Source organism: Myxine glutinosa, chromosome 2 (assembly GCF_964187855.1).
Source record: "Myxine glutinosa chromosome 2, kmMyxGlut1.1, whole genome shotgun sequence".
In the NCBI taxonomy this organism is placed as follows: domain Eukaryota; kingdom Metazoa; phylum Chordata; class Myxini; order Myxiniformes; family Myxinidae; genus Myxine; species Myxine glutinosa.
The window spans coordinates 107441708-107453178 of NC_136262.1; positions in this window are offsets into that span (position 1 = coordinate 107441708).

Genomic DNA, 11471 nt, shown 5'->3' on the forward strand with positions numbered 1-11471 from the left:
AAACTTGGACTCCCCCCAGAGCATAAGTAATGATACCTTGGAGGAGCTGACTACTGGGCTTCCAAGACTTGAGGAAGACCAGCAACGCACATTGAACATGTCAGTTTCGGCTGCTGAACTTCAAACTGCTATGCGGAGCTTGAAGGATGGTAAAGCCTCTGGGATTGATGGTTTGCCCGGAGAGTTCTATAAGACTTTTTGGAAACTTGTGGGACCTGACCTGCTTGAGGTATTTGATGAATGCCTTCATGTTGGAGAGCTTCCCCTGTCCTGCAGAAGAGCAGTCATGTGCCTGTTGCCAAAGGCTGGGGACACTCAACTAGTCGAGAACTGGCGGCCTGTCTCATTGCTGTGTGCAGATTACAAGCTTTTGTCGAAGGTTTTAGCAAACCGTTTGGGAACTGTGATCAGCTCTATTGTGCACCCTGACCAGACCTACTGTGTACCAGGAAGGTCAATTTATGACAATATCTTTCTGATAAGGGATATTATTTCTTGTAATAAGTATTTGCGTGCCAGTTTTGGGTTGTTGTTTCTTGACCAAACAAAGGCTTTTGATCGTGTTGATCATACATATTTGTTTTCTGTTCTGGAGCGAATGGGTTTTGGCGAAACTTTAATTTCCTATGTTAAGCTGTTATACACTAACTCCTTCTGCATAATGAAAGTAAACAACAATTTATGTCCCCCTTTTCCTTTCCGTCGGGGTATCCGTCAAGGTTGTCCCCTTTGTGGACTTCTGTATATAATTGCCCTTGAACCACTCTTAGCATCCATCAGGCAGCGAATAACTCAGGATGTGGGAGCCGTTTTTGGTTCAAGATTTGTGGTCACAGCTTATGCTGATGATGTATGTGTTCTGATTAAGGGCCCAAGTAGTGTTGCTGCGGTGCAGCGTTGCCTTAAAGACTACTCTGTGGCCTCTTCCGCCGAAGTAAATTGGGGCAAGAGTGTAGCCTTATGGTGCGGTTCAGATAACCTTTCTTTAACACTGCCACCGTCACTCCCACATAATTTAGAGTGGAAAACAGATGGGGTCAAATATCTTGGTGTCTATCTCGGCAACCAGGAAGTAGAAACGATCAACTGGGAAGGAATGATTGAACAAATTACACACCGGTTTAAACGATGGGAAGGACTGCTGCGATCTCTTTCTTATAAAGGCCGCACTCTTGTTATAAATAACTTGATAGCAGCAAGATTATGGCATAAACGAATTGCCTTGCAGCCACCCAAGGAGTTGACACCAGCCATCCAGCGGGTCTTGGTTAATTTCTTTTGGAATGGATACCACTGGCTTCGGCCGCAAATACTGTACCATCCTCGGAAGGAGGGTGGACATGGAATTGTGGAGGTGTCCACCCGGCTTATGGCTTTTCGCCTACAGTCTGTGCAACGTCTGTTGTATGCTGAAGAGCTGCCCTGGCGCTCATTTGCGTTTTTCTTGTTGCAACAAGCGGGAGGCCTGTGTTATGATAGGCACTTGTTCCTGGTGAACCTTGACCGTGTAAGCTTAGTTTCAATCCCAACTTTTTATCAGGGTTTGCTGAGAGTTTGGAAAGGTTTTGGGGTTCATCGTTGCCTTGAGGCTTATAATTGCCGGATGTTTATCCAAGAGCCTATTTTCTATAACGGGTTTTTTCCATGCATTCCTCATAGTCCGACTTTGATTAGGAAATTTACTCAAGGAGGAATTGGCAAAGTTTGTGACCTGAGGGATACATCTGGGACAAAATGGATGTCTGCTGGCAGGGTGGCGGTCATTCTTGGTTTAAGATCCGTGCGTATTGTCAGCCAAATTATACGCATCGTCAAGAGGAAGTTTAAGGAGTTAAATATTGGCTGGGAAGGTATAAACAATGTCGAGGATTTTCGGCTGTCTTTCCCTGAAATTAAGGTGCTCCCAGCTCTCCAGTCGAATGGTGAACTTGTATCTCATTTTCATTTGGTAACAAAGGCGGGTATTCACAAGCTCCTTCGAGAAAACCAAGCATCACCCTTCTCCGGAGTGGCGCGAGTGGCCTTGTGGTCAGAAAGGTTAGGGGGTCTCCTGCCACGCCACTGTGGCCTAATATGTACAAACTACCTATTTACGGGTTCCTCGCAGATATCCAGTGGAGACTAGCACATTGGGCTCTCCCTATGAACACCTTTGTTCATCACCTTGACAGCTCAGTGCCAGTAGCATGCCCCTTCTGTGTACAGAAGGAGGATCTCTTTCATGCCGATGTGAAATGCGAAAGACATACCTCTTTTCTCGATTCTCACACACCTTTTTGATCAGTCTTTTCCTTTTACTTCACACTGTTTTATTTTTGGTGTACCTTTCAGACCCTCCTGCAAGGACTCTGGTGTTCTCCTAAACTTCTTAGCTGCTGTAGCAAAATATTCAATATATAAATCAAGGAAAATTAAAATTGATAATGGGCATGGGTTCGATGTTGTACCTATGTTTAAAGGGCTGGTGTCTGCAAGAATAAGGTTAGAGTTTGATTATTATGTGGCGAATGAAAATGTCAAACTCTTTGAGTGCAAATGGTGTATTAATGAAGCCTTATGTGTTGTGAATGAATCGAATTTGTACTTTTCTTTTTAACATTAAGAACTGTTGTTTTTTTCTATTTTCTTCTCTCCTGTAAAAATGTAACTTGACCTGGTGTGTTTTTTGTGAAATAAATGGTGTTGCAAATTCAATTCTCTCTCCCTCTCTCCCTCTCTCCCTCTCTCCCTCTCTCCCTCTCTCCCTCTCTCCCTCTCTCCCTCTCTCCCTCTCTCCTCCTTATGGATGGTTGTGAGTCGTGCGTGGGTGTGGCAATCATGGCGGCTGTTGGTGTTGAGCTGTGAGTACGGTGCTGTGTTGGTGGTCTTTCCTATCCTCCTTTCACTCCATTTGTGTCCTTGTACGTGGTTGTGAAGGTTTCTCCGTGTTACCCTTCTGCTCTTGAGACAAGAGAGGGAGAGAGAGACAGCACGGTAACGGTTAGCCACCTGTATTAATTTATAACGTGGGTTGGTTATATCGTGCCGATTATTTATTTATTTAATTAATTTTGATTTGTTTGTTTAGTTTATTGCATTGTTACTGTTTAGTTTGTTTAGTTTATTGCCGATAAATGGCTAATAGGAACAGTCAAAGGGCTGCTGATCGTGTTAGTGATGAGGTGTTATCGCGTAAACACGGCTGTGCCTTGTTCCGCCGGAAGACGTGCAAATGGACGATGTTCTACTTGCAATCGGGGATTTGATCGGGGTGAATAACATTCGTGCTGCGTTTCGAATGAACCACAAAGTGGTGGTTTTCGTGTCACAAGTTAGCCTTGCAGACATCGTGGTGCAAAACGGGTTAACGTTGGGGAACGACCAATTTGTTCCGGTATCGTCCATGGACACGCCGGCGGTTAAAGTTATTTTAAGTAACGTTCCGCCCTTTCTGAGGAATGAAGAAATCCTACGTAAATTAGGGGAGCATGGGACTGTCGTCTCACGAATTATCACGGTCCCCCTGCGAACCAGGAACGGAAGGCTGAAGCATGTAGAGTCGTTTAGACGTTTCTGTTTCGTCGTACTAAAGGATGAGGCAAAACAGCTGAACATATCTATAAATTTTAAAATAGGAGATCATGATTACCGGATCTTTGCAGCTACTGAGACCTTGATTTGCTATACATGTGGGGCATACGGACACACGCGGCAGTATTGTCCTGATGTGAGTTACGCCGCAGCAGCTGGGGTAGCCCCCCCTGTAAATGACTTGAACGACCCTGTAGATGAGCCAGGTGAAGAAAAAAGGTCAACACCGGAATACCAGGGTGCGGGTGACAGTGGTGACAGTGGTGCTGGTGGAGAAGCCCATACGGTAGTGGAGCAACCATATGTGGAGGAGAGGCTGCAACCTCAAGAACAAAGGGACTTTGAGGAGGTGAAGCTGATGGAGACCGAGTCGAGGAGAAACTTGAAACGCTCTCTTGCGAGCGATGAGAATGGAGGAAAAGGAAACAAAATGGTTCTCGTGCAGGCAGATGGTAATACAGACCAACCTGATGACCATGAACAAAATGGTGATGCAATAGGTAGAGATGGGAATCTGCCCATTTCACAGGATGAAGAGAATCGAAGCATTACCGAGTGTGTCACCATGTGCGATGGTGGACACCCTGCACCATGCGACGAGCAGTTAAGGACCCTCATCTCAAAGGAAGATGATGAGAAAGAGATTGATAAGGTGGTGGCAGACAACAACGATGGGGTAGTTGGTGCCATGCAGACGCAACAAAAATACCATGGTGACAATGACACAGATGAGGTGCCAGTACCTGACACACTACTAGGTGAGAGTGGGGTCGAGGCTGATGAGGAAGGATACAGTCTTGCTGCCCTGAGTGAGTCTCAGAAGGAGCAGGTGAGGCAAGCAGAGGTGACAAAAGGGAAGGTCATTGATTTCTTTAACGAAACGTTTAGACAACGTCATGTTGTAATTAGAGATCATTTCCCTGATGTTCAAGCTTTCATTAAGGTTTCGAAACCTCTTTTACAGAAAAATGACCCCATGCTCTCAGAGCCTCAATTTCAACGTCTTCGTAAAGCAGTAACAAAGGCGAATAAGGAATTGCAGGTGGAGGGTGAGCTACCACCTTAAAATGACAACGCGAGAAATACATATTGCCTCCCTGAACATCAATGGGGGATGTGCCCCCTTACGAAAAATTCAAGCAATCCAGGCAATGGAGAGAGTAAAAGCAGATGTCATTCTATTGCAAGAGACCCATGCCACAAACAATTTGGCAGCTGAATGGTGTAAACTTTTTAAGGGCAATGGTGGCTGAGTGGGGTTTCCACACCCAAGGCTGGTGTTGCCATCGCCTTAAGTCCCAGGTTTCCCACTCAGAGTGTTATTTATAGGGAGGTTTATAAGGCACATTTGATAGCGGTGGAGTTCTACTGCAATACACAAAAGCTTATTATAGTAAATGTGTATGCACCAAGTGAACCAATAGAAAGAAGAACGTTCTTTTCCACATTGCGGAACTTTGTAGAGGGACTGGATCCAGCTGCTCTCACCTATATCGCAGGGGACTTTAACTGTACAATTGATCCTTCAGTTGACAGGAATGGACATGAACCCCACGGCGCTTCTGCAAAGGTGTTAGCGAGCCTCATCAAGAACTATTGTTTTGAGGATGTGTGGAGGTTGCAGCATCCAACTTCACGGGCCTACACATGGTGCAGATGTCATGATGGCGTCATATCAAGGGCAAGGCTGGACAGGATCTATCTCAATAAGCCAATGCTGAATGTGGTGTCCACTACCCAAATACTCCCAACAGGGTTTTCAGATCATAATTTAGTGGCAATGTCCTTTAAATTACCCCTGACATCAGGAGGTAGCGCGTACTGGTCACTAAATACTCGGCTGTTAAGTGATAAGAAATTTAAAGATGCCTTCCGAACCGTGTGGGGGAAAATCCGGTCCTCTAAGCTTGAGCATGCCAACCTTCGCATATGGTGGGACCTTGCAAAGTGTCAAGTTAAAACGTTTTGTCAACAGTATAGTCTGTTTACTACCAAAATGCAAAGTCTCTCAATTGACTCATTAAAGGCCGAAATTGCAGAATTGGAACAGAATCGTAATGGGGCTGGGAAAGATTTGGGATATGATCAGTTACTATGGACAAAAAGGTCGTTACTGACCGAAATGGTGAGACAGCGGGCAATGGGTACCTTGGTGCGAATGAGGATGAGTTACTTGACTTTGGATATGCCAAATAAGGACTTCTTTAGCTTGGAGAATTCTGTGAAAAACTCGCAGCAAATTCGTAAGCTCTGTACTGCTAGTGGGTCAACGGTTACCTCCCAACTGGAGATTAAAGCGGCTTTGAAAGCATTTTACTCTGACCTGTATTCTGCCCAGAGTAGCAACAGTGAGGCGATACAGGAGCTGATTGCTGGGCTCCCAGAAGTCGAGGAGGACAAGCAGCACACACTGGAATCATTAATTTCACCTGATGAACTTGAAGCAGCCATGCGAGGCTTGAAAGATGGTATAGCCTCGGGGATTGACGGGCTGCCTGGAGAGTTTTATAAGACATTTTGGAATCTTGTGGGACCCGATCTGCTTGAAGTCTTTGACGAAAGCCTTCGTGTTGGAGGACTTCCTCTGTCCTGTAGAAGGGCGGTCGTATGCCTTTTGCCGAAGCCTGGGAACATTCAACTCATTGAGAACTGGCGACCTGTTTCCTTACTGTGTACTGACTACAAAATCTTGTCTAAAGTATTAGCGAATCGGCTGAAAGAGGTGATAAGCTCTGCCATACAGCCGGATCAAACCTACTGTGTTCCTGGACGGTCCATGCATGATAATCTGTTTCTGGTAAGAGATATTATTTCCTGTAAAAAGTATGTGCCTGCCAGTTTTGGGTTATTGTTTCTGGATCAAACAAAGGCTTTTGATCGTGTTGATCATGCATACTTGTTTTCGGTTCTTAAGGGGATGGGTTTTGGTGAAACCTTCACAACATATGTTAAACTGTTATATACAAACACTTTCTGTATGTTCAAAGTAAATAATAACTTATGCTCCCCCTTTCCCTTTCGACGGGGTATCCGCCAAGGCTGTCCTCTCTCGGGACTGTTGTACACAATTGCTCTTGAACCACTTTTGGCATCTTTCAGGAAACGATTGCCTCAGGATATGGGGGTAGAGGGGTTAAAATTTGTCGTAACAGCTTATGCTGATGATGTTTTTGTTTTACGTAAAGGCCCGGGCAGTGTAGTTGCAGTACAGCAGTGCTTAAAAGACTTCTCTGCAGCCTCTTCTGGTGAAGTAAACTGGAGTAAAAGTGTAGCCTTGTGGTGTAGTTCAGGTAACCCCTCAGTCATATCACCACCATCACTCCCACAAAATCTGGTATGGAAAACAGACGGGGTCAAATATCTTGGAGTTTATCTTGGAAACCATGAAATGGAAATGAGGAATTGGGAAGGAGGTGTGGAACAAATCGCATACCGTTTAAAATCATGGAAAGGACTACTGCGGTCTCTTTCATACAGAGGCCGCGCTCTTATCAACAACCTCATTGCAGCGAGATTGTGGCATAAAGTCATTACCCTGCAGCCACCCAAGGAGCTGATCCCTGCCATCCAGAGGAAGTTGATAGATTTTTTTTGGAGCGGCTACCACTGGCTGCGGCCCAGTATACTGTACCACCCTCGAAAGGAGGGGGGCCAAGGAGTCATTGATGTCTCTGGGCGGCTTATGGCTTTTCGCCTGCAGTCTGTGCAGAGACTACTGTATGCGGAGGAGCTGCCCTGGCGCCCATTTGCACATTTTCTATTACAACAGGCTGGTGAACTGAACTATGATCCGCACCTTCTCTTGGTGGACCTTGATTGTGTCAGCAGTGCTTCACTTCCCGCTTTTTATCGGAGTTTGCTGGATGCATGGAAAGGCCTTGAGGTTAAACGTTGTCTTGAGGCATATAATTGTCATAATTTCCTCCAAGAACCTCTGTTCTATAACAGCTTTTTCCCATGTATTCCTCGTAGCCATGCTTTAATTCAAAAATTCATTAAAGGAGGCGTAAGCAAAGTGAGTTTTTTTTTTGTTTTTTTTTTTGTATACAAGATCGAGGCTCGTGAAAGAGCAAACATTAATCACACAAAAAGACAAACCGACACACAAAACACAAAAAACAAGGGGAGCGGCAGACAAGATGGGGAGAGAGGAGGGAGGACACAAAAGAGAGGGGGAAGAAGGGGAAGGACACAAACACAACATTTGAGAGCAGGGACATCGGGAGGACTTGGGGGGAGGTGGGAGAGGATTAAAACATATGAACACTGCAAGGACTCTGGGGTGAATTACCGGGGGTAGAAAAGATCAAGGTTTTCGATGGGGGAAGATAAGAGATGGTGGTGAACAGCTGTTTTAAAGACCTGGAGGGAGGAGTGGGATTGAAGGGAGTGGGGGAGTTTGTTCCAGAGGCGGGAGAAAAGGGGAATGAAAGAGTGAAGGTGAGCAGAGAGCCTAGACTTTGGCAGTTTGACCATAAGAGGGTTGCAGGCAGATCTTGTGCGACCTGAAGGAATATTGGGGGGACAGAGCACAGAGAGAGCTGGGGGAGCAAGGCCGGAGAGGAGTCGGTAGAAGACAGAAAGACCACCTACCTGCCTGCGGTGAGTGAGTGAAAGGCCCTCAGAGATAGCTTAATCGCGGGAGATTCCAATGATTCTGAAAGCTTTGGATTCAACAGCGTGAAGCCGAGCCAGGTGTGAGGCAGGAGCACCAGCCCAGAGGGGGGAACAGTATTCCATTGAGCTGCGGATGAAAGCCTTGTATGTGGTGAGGAGCTCAGGTGTGCCAAGGAAGGACTTCGCACGACGGAGGATGCCCAGTCGGCGACTGGCTTTGGAGGCCAGCTTGGAAATGTGGTTTTCCCAAGAAAGATCATGGCAGATAGTGAGACCCAAAAGCTTGAGCGACAGAACTTCTTGGAGAGGATTGTTGAGAAAGTAGATGGGAGGGTTGTCCAGTCGGTCCTTTCGGAGAGACATTGTAAGAATGTGAGATTTGTCAGGATTGAAAGACATGTTCCACTTGTTTGACCAGTCTGTGATTTTGTCCAGGTCTGCAGAGAGTGAGGAGGCTGCAGACTGCCGATCTGAGGGATGAGGAATGGAGCGACAGAGAGTAGAGTCGTCAGCAAAGAGATAGAGAGGATTTTCAAGAGAGTCAGAGAGATCATTGATGAAGACCAGAAAAAGCACAGGGCCCAGAACACTACCTTGGGGAACTCCAGCCTGAACAGGAAGAGGAGATGAGAGAAACCCATTCAGGGCCACACGTTGACTACGACCAGAGAGGAAGTCCGTCAGCCATGCGTGGAGATTTCCATGGATACCAAAGGAGGAGAGTTTGGAGAGCAGAGCAGGGTGCCAGACCGTATCGAAGGCACGTGAAATGTCAAGGGAGACAGCTCTAATTTCCTGTTTGGCGTTGAGGACCTCCATCCATTGTTGAGAAAGCAGAAGCAGCATGTCCAGAGTAGAGTGACCAGGTCTGAAACCAAATTGATGATCAGAGATCAAGCCATTGGAGAAGAGGAAAGATTTAATATCTGAAGCAATGATGGATTCCATGACTTTGCTGATAATTGGGAGAAGGCTGATTGGTCTGTAGTTGCTGGGATCTGTTTTTGCACCTTTTTTGTGCAAAGCGGTGATGTTGGCTGATTTCCAAGCAGATGGCAGATGACCTTGAGCAAAAGAGAGGGTGAAGAGAACAGAAAGAGGGAGTGAAAGAGCAGAAGAACATGATTTTAGGACCCGTGGGCTGATGCCGTCAGGACCAGTTGCAGAATCAGAGTCGAGGGTTGACAGAAACTTTTCCACCTTGTCAGGAGGAAAGGACACAGAGTCCAGGAGCAGCTGGGTATGACTGGGTACGGTGGGTACAGAGAGGGATGGGTTTGGGACACAGGATTTAGAGGCAAACACAGAGTTGAGGCATTCAGCTTTTTCACGTGCGGAGTCAGCCGTTAAGCCGTTTGAGGTGAGGGAGGGGATGGAGGGGGAACAAACACCAGAAACAGATTTGACCAGACGCCACCAGGATTTGGAAGAGGGAGACAGATAAGAGAGTTCGGTCTTGAGAATGGTGAGATATTGTTTCCTGGCTCTCCTGAGGGTGGACACACACTTGTTTCGGGCTTTGTGAAAGGAAATGAGATTTCCTTCCGTTGGATTTGCTTTCCAGGAGACGAAAGCAAGTTGTTTCAGGGCAACAGCCTCACCACAAGATTCCGTGTACCATGGACGGGAGGAAGGGTATGACAACTGAAGACGAGATGGTATAAATCTGTGCATGAGAGAGAGCAATTTACTTTGAAAGAATTCCCAGGATGAGTTGATGTCAGAGGCGGTAGAGATGGGAGACCAGTCCAGATGATTGATGGCTGCTTGAAGACCGTGCCAGTTGGCCTGAGTGAAATGCCAGACTCGTCGACGCTGAGGAGGCTCTCTGAGAATGGTCAGAGAGATGTCCACTTTGACAAGCACATGATCAGATGAGCCGATTGGAGCAGAAGAAGAGCAGCAGACATTTTCAGGGAAGTTTGTCATAACCAAATCCAGAAGAGAAGATGCTCCGTTGACTGAGATCCGGGTCGGGAAATTGACAGATTGTGTCAGTCCCAGTGAGTCGCAGAAGTCCTTTGCTGAAGAGCCATGGCTGGTGAGAGAGGTACCCACACCCAGCCAACTGGCATGGTGACAATTGAAATCACCACATATGAGGAAGAGAGAGTTGGGATGGGTAGATAGAAGTTGGTCCATATTATCAGACAGTGAGATGTAGATGGAGTCATCGCTGATTGGTGGACGGTACAACACACATATGAACAAAAGGTGGGAGCGAAGGGGAAGCCGTAGCCAAAGGTATTCCTGGGGGTGAGGTGGAGAGAGGGCAGTGGAGGGCGAGTGAGGAAGAGAGTTTTTTATAAAGATAGCAACCCCACCTCCAGGACGAGGCTCAGGTCTATCATACCGGAGTAGGGAGGTGGGAGGTGGTCTATCATACCGAAGTTCTTTGCAGTGATCTAAGGGATGCATCTGGAACCAAGTGGAGGTCTGCTGGGGTGGTGGCGACAGGTGTTTGTGTAGCGTCTGTTCGAGTTGTTCAACAAATCAAACATGTAGTCGTAAAAAAATTCAGGCAGCTAAACATTGGCTGGGAAGGCGCCGGAATTGTCGAAGATTTTCGGCTATCTTTCCCCGAAATCAAGGTGCTGCCCTCTGTCCAGTCAAATGATGATGGGTTTCCCTCTCCCTTTCACTTAGTAACTAAGGCTGGTGTCCTTAAACTCGTGAGGGGGAAAGAAGTCTCATCCTTGTCTGGAGCGATGCGTGTGGCCTTGTGGTCAGAACGGTTAGGGCCGGGGTTTCCCTCTACTCCACTGTGGCATAATATGTTTGTTCCACCCATCTATGGGTTCTTAGCGGATATCCAATGGAGGCTAACACATTGGGCTCTCCCCTCAAACACTTTTATTCACCATCTAAATGCCTCGGTGCCTGTAAATTGTCCCTTCTGCGAGCAGGAGGATCTTTTTCATGCATATGTCCAGTGCAGGAGGTTAGCACCTCTATTTTCTGTGATTGCACACCTTTCTTATAAATTATCTTTCACTTTTACCTTGCATATGTTTATTTTTGGTGTACCCTTTACCTCCTCTTGTAAAAATGCTGGTGCTTTGATGAATTTCCTGATTGCCATTGCAAAATATGCAATTTATAAGTCAAGGAAAATTAAGATTGATAAATGTTATGGTCATGACGTCATTCCAATATTTAAAGGGCTGGTGTCAGCAAGATTAAGGCTGGAATTTGATCACCATATGAGTAACGAGAATGTTGAACTTTTTGAATGGAAATGGTGCACTAACGAGGCCTTGTGTGTGGTTCAGGACTCGAAACTC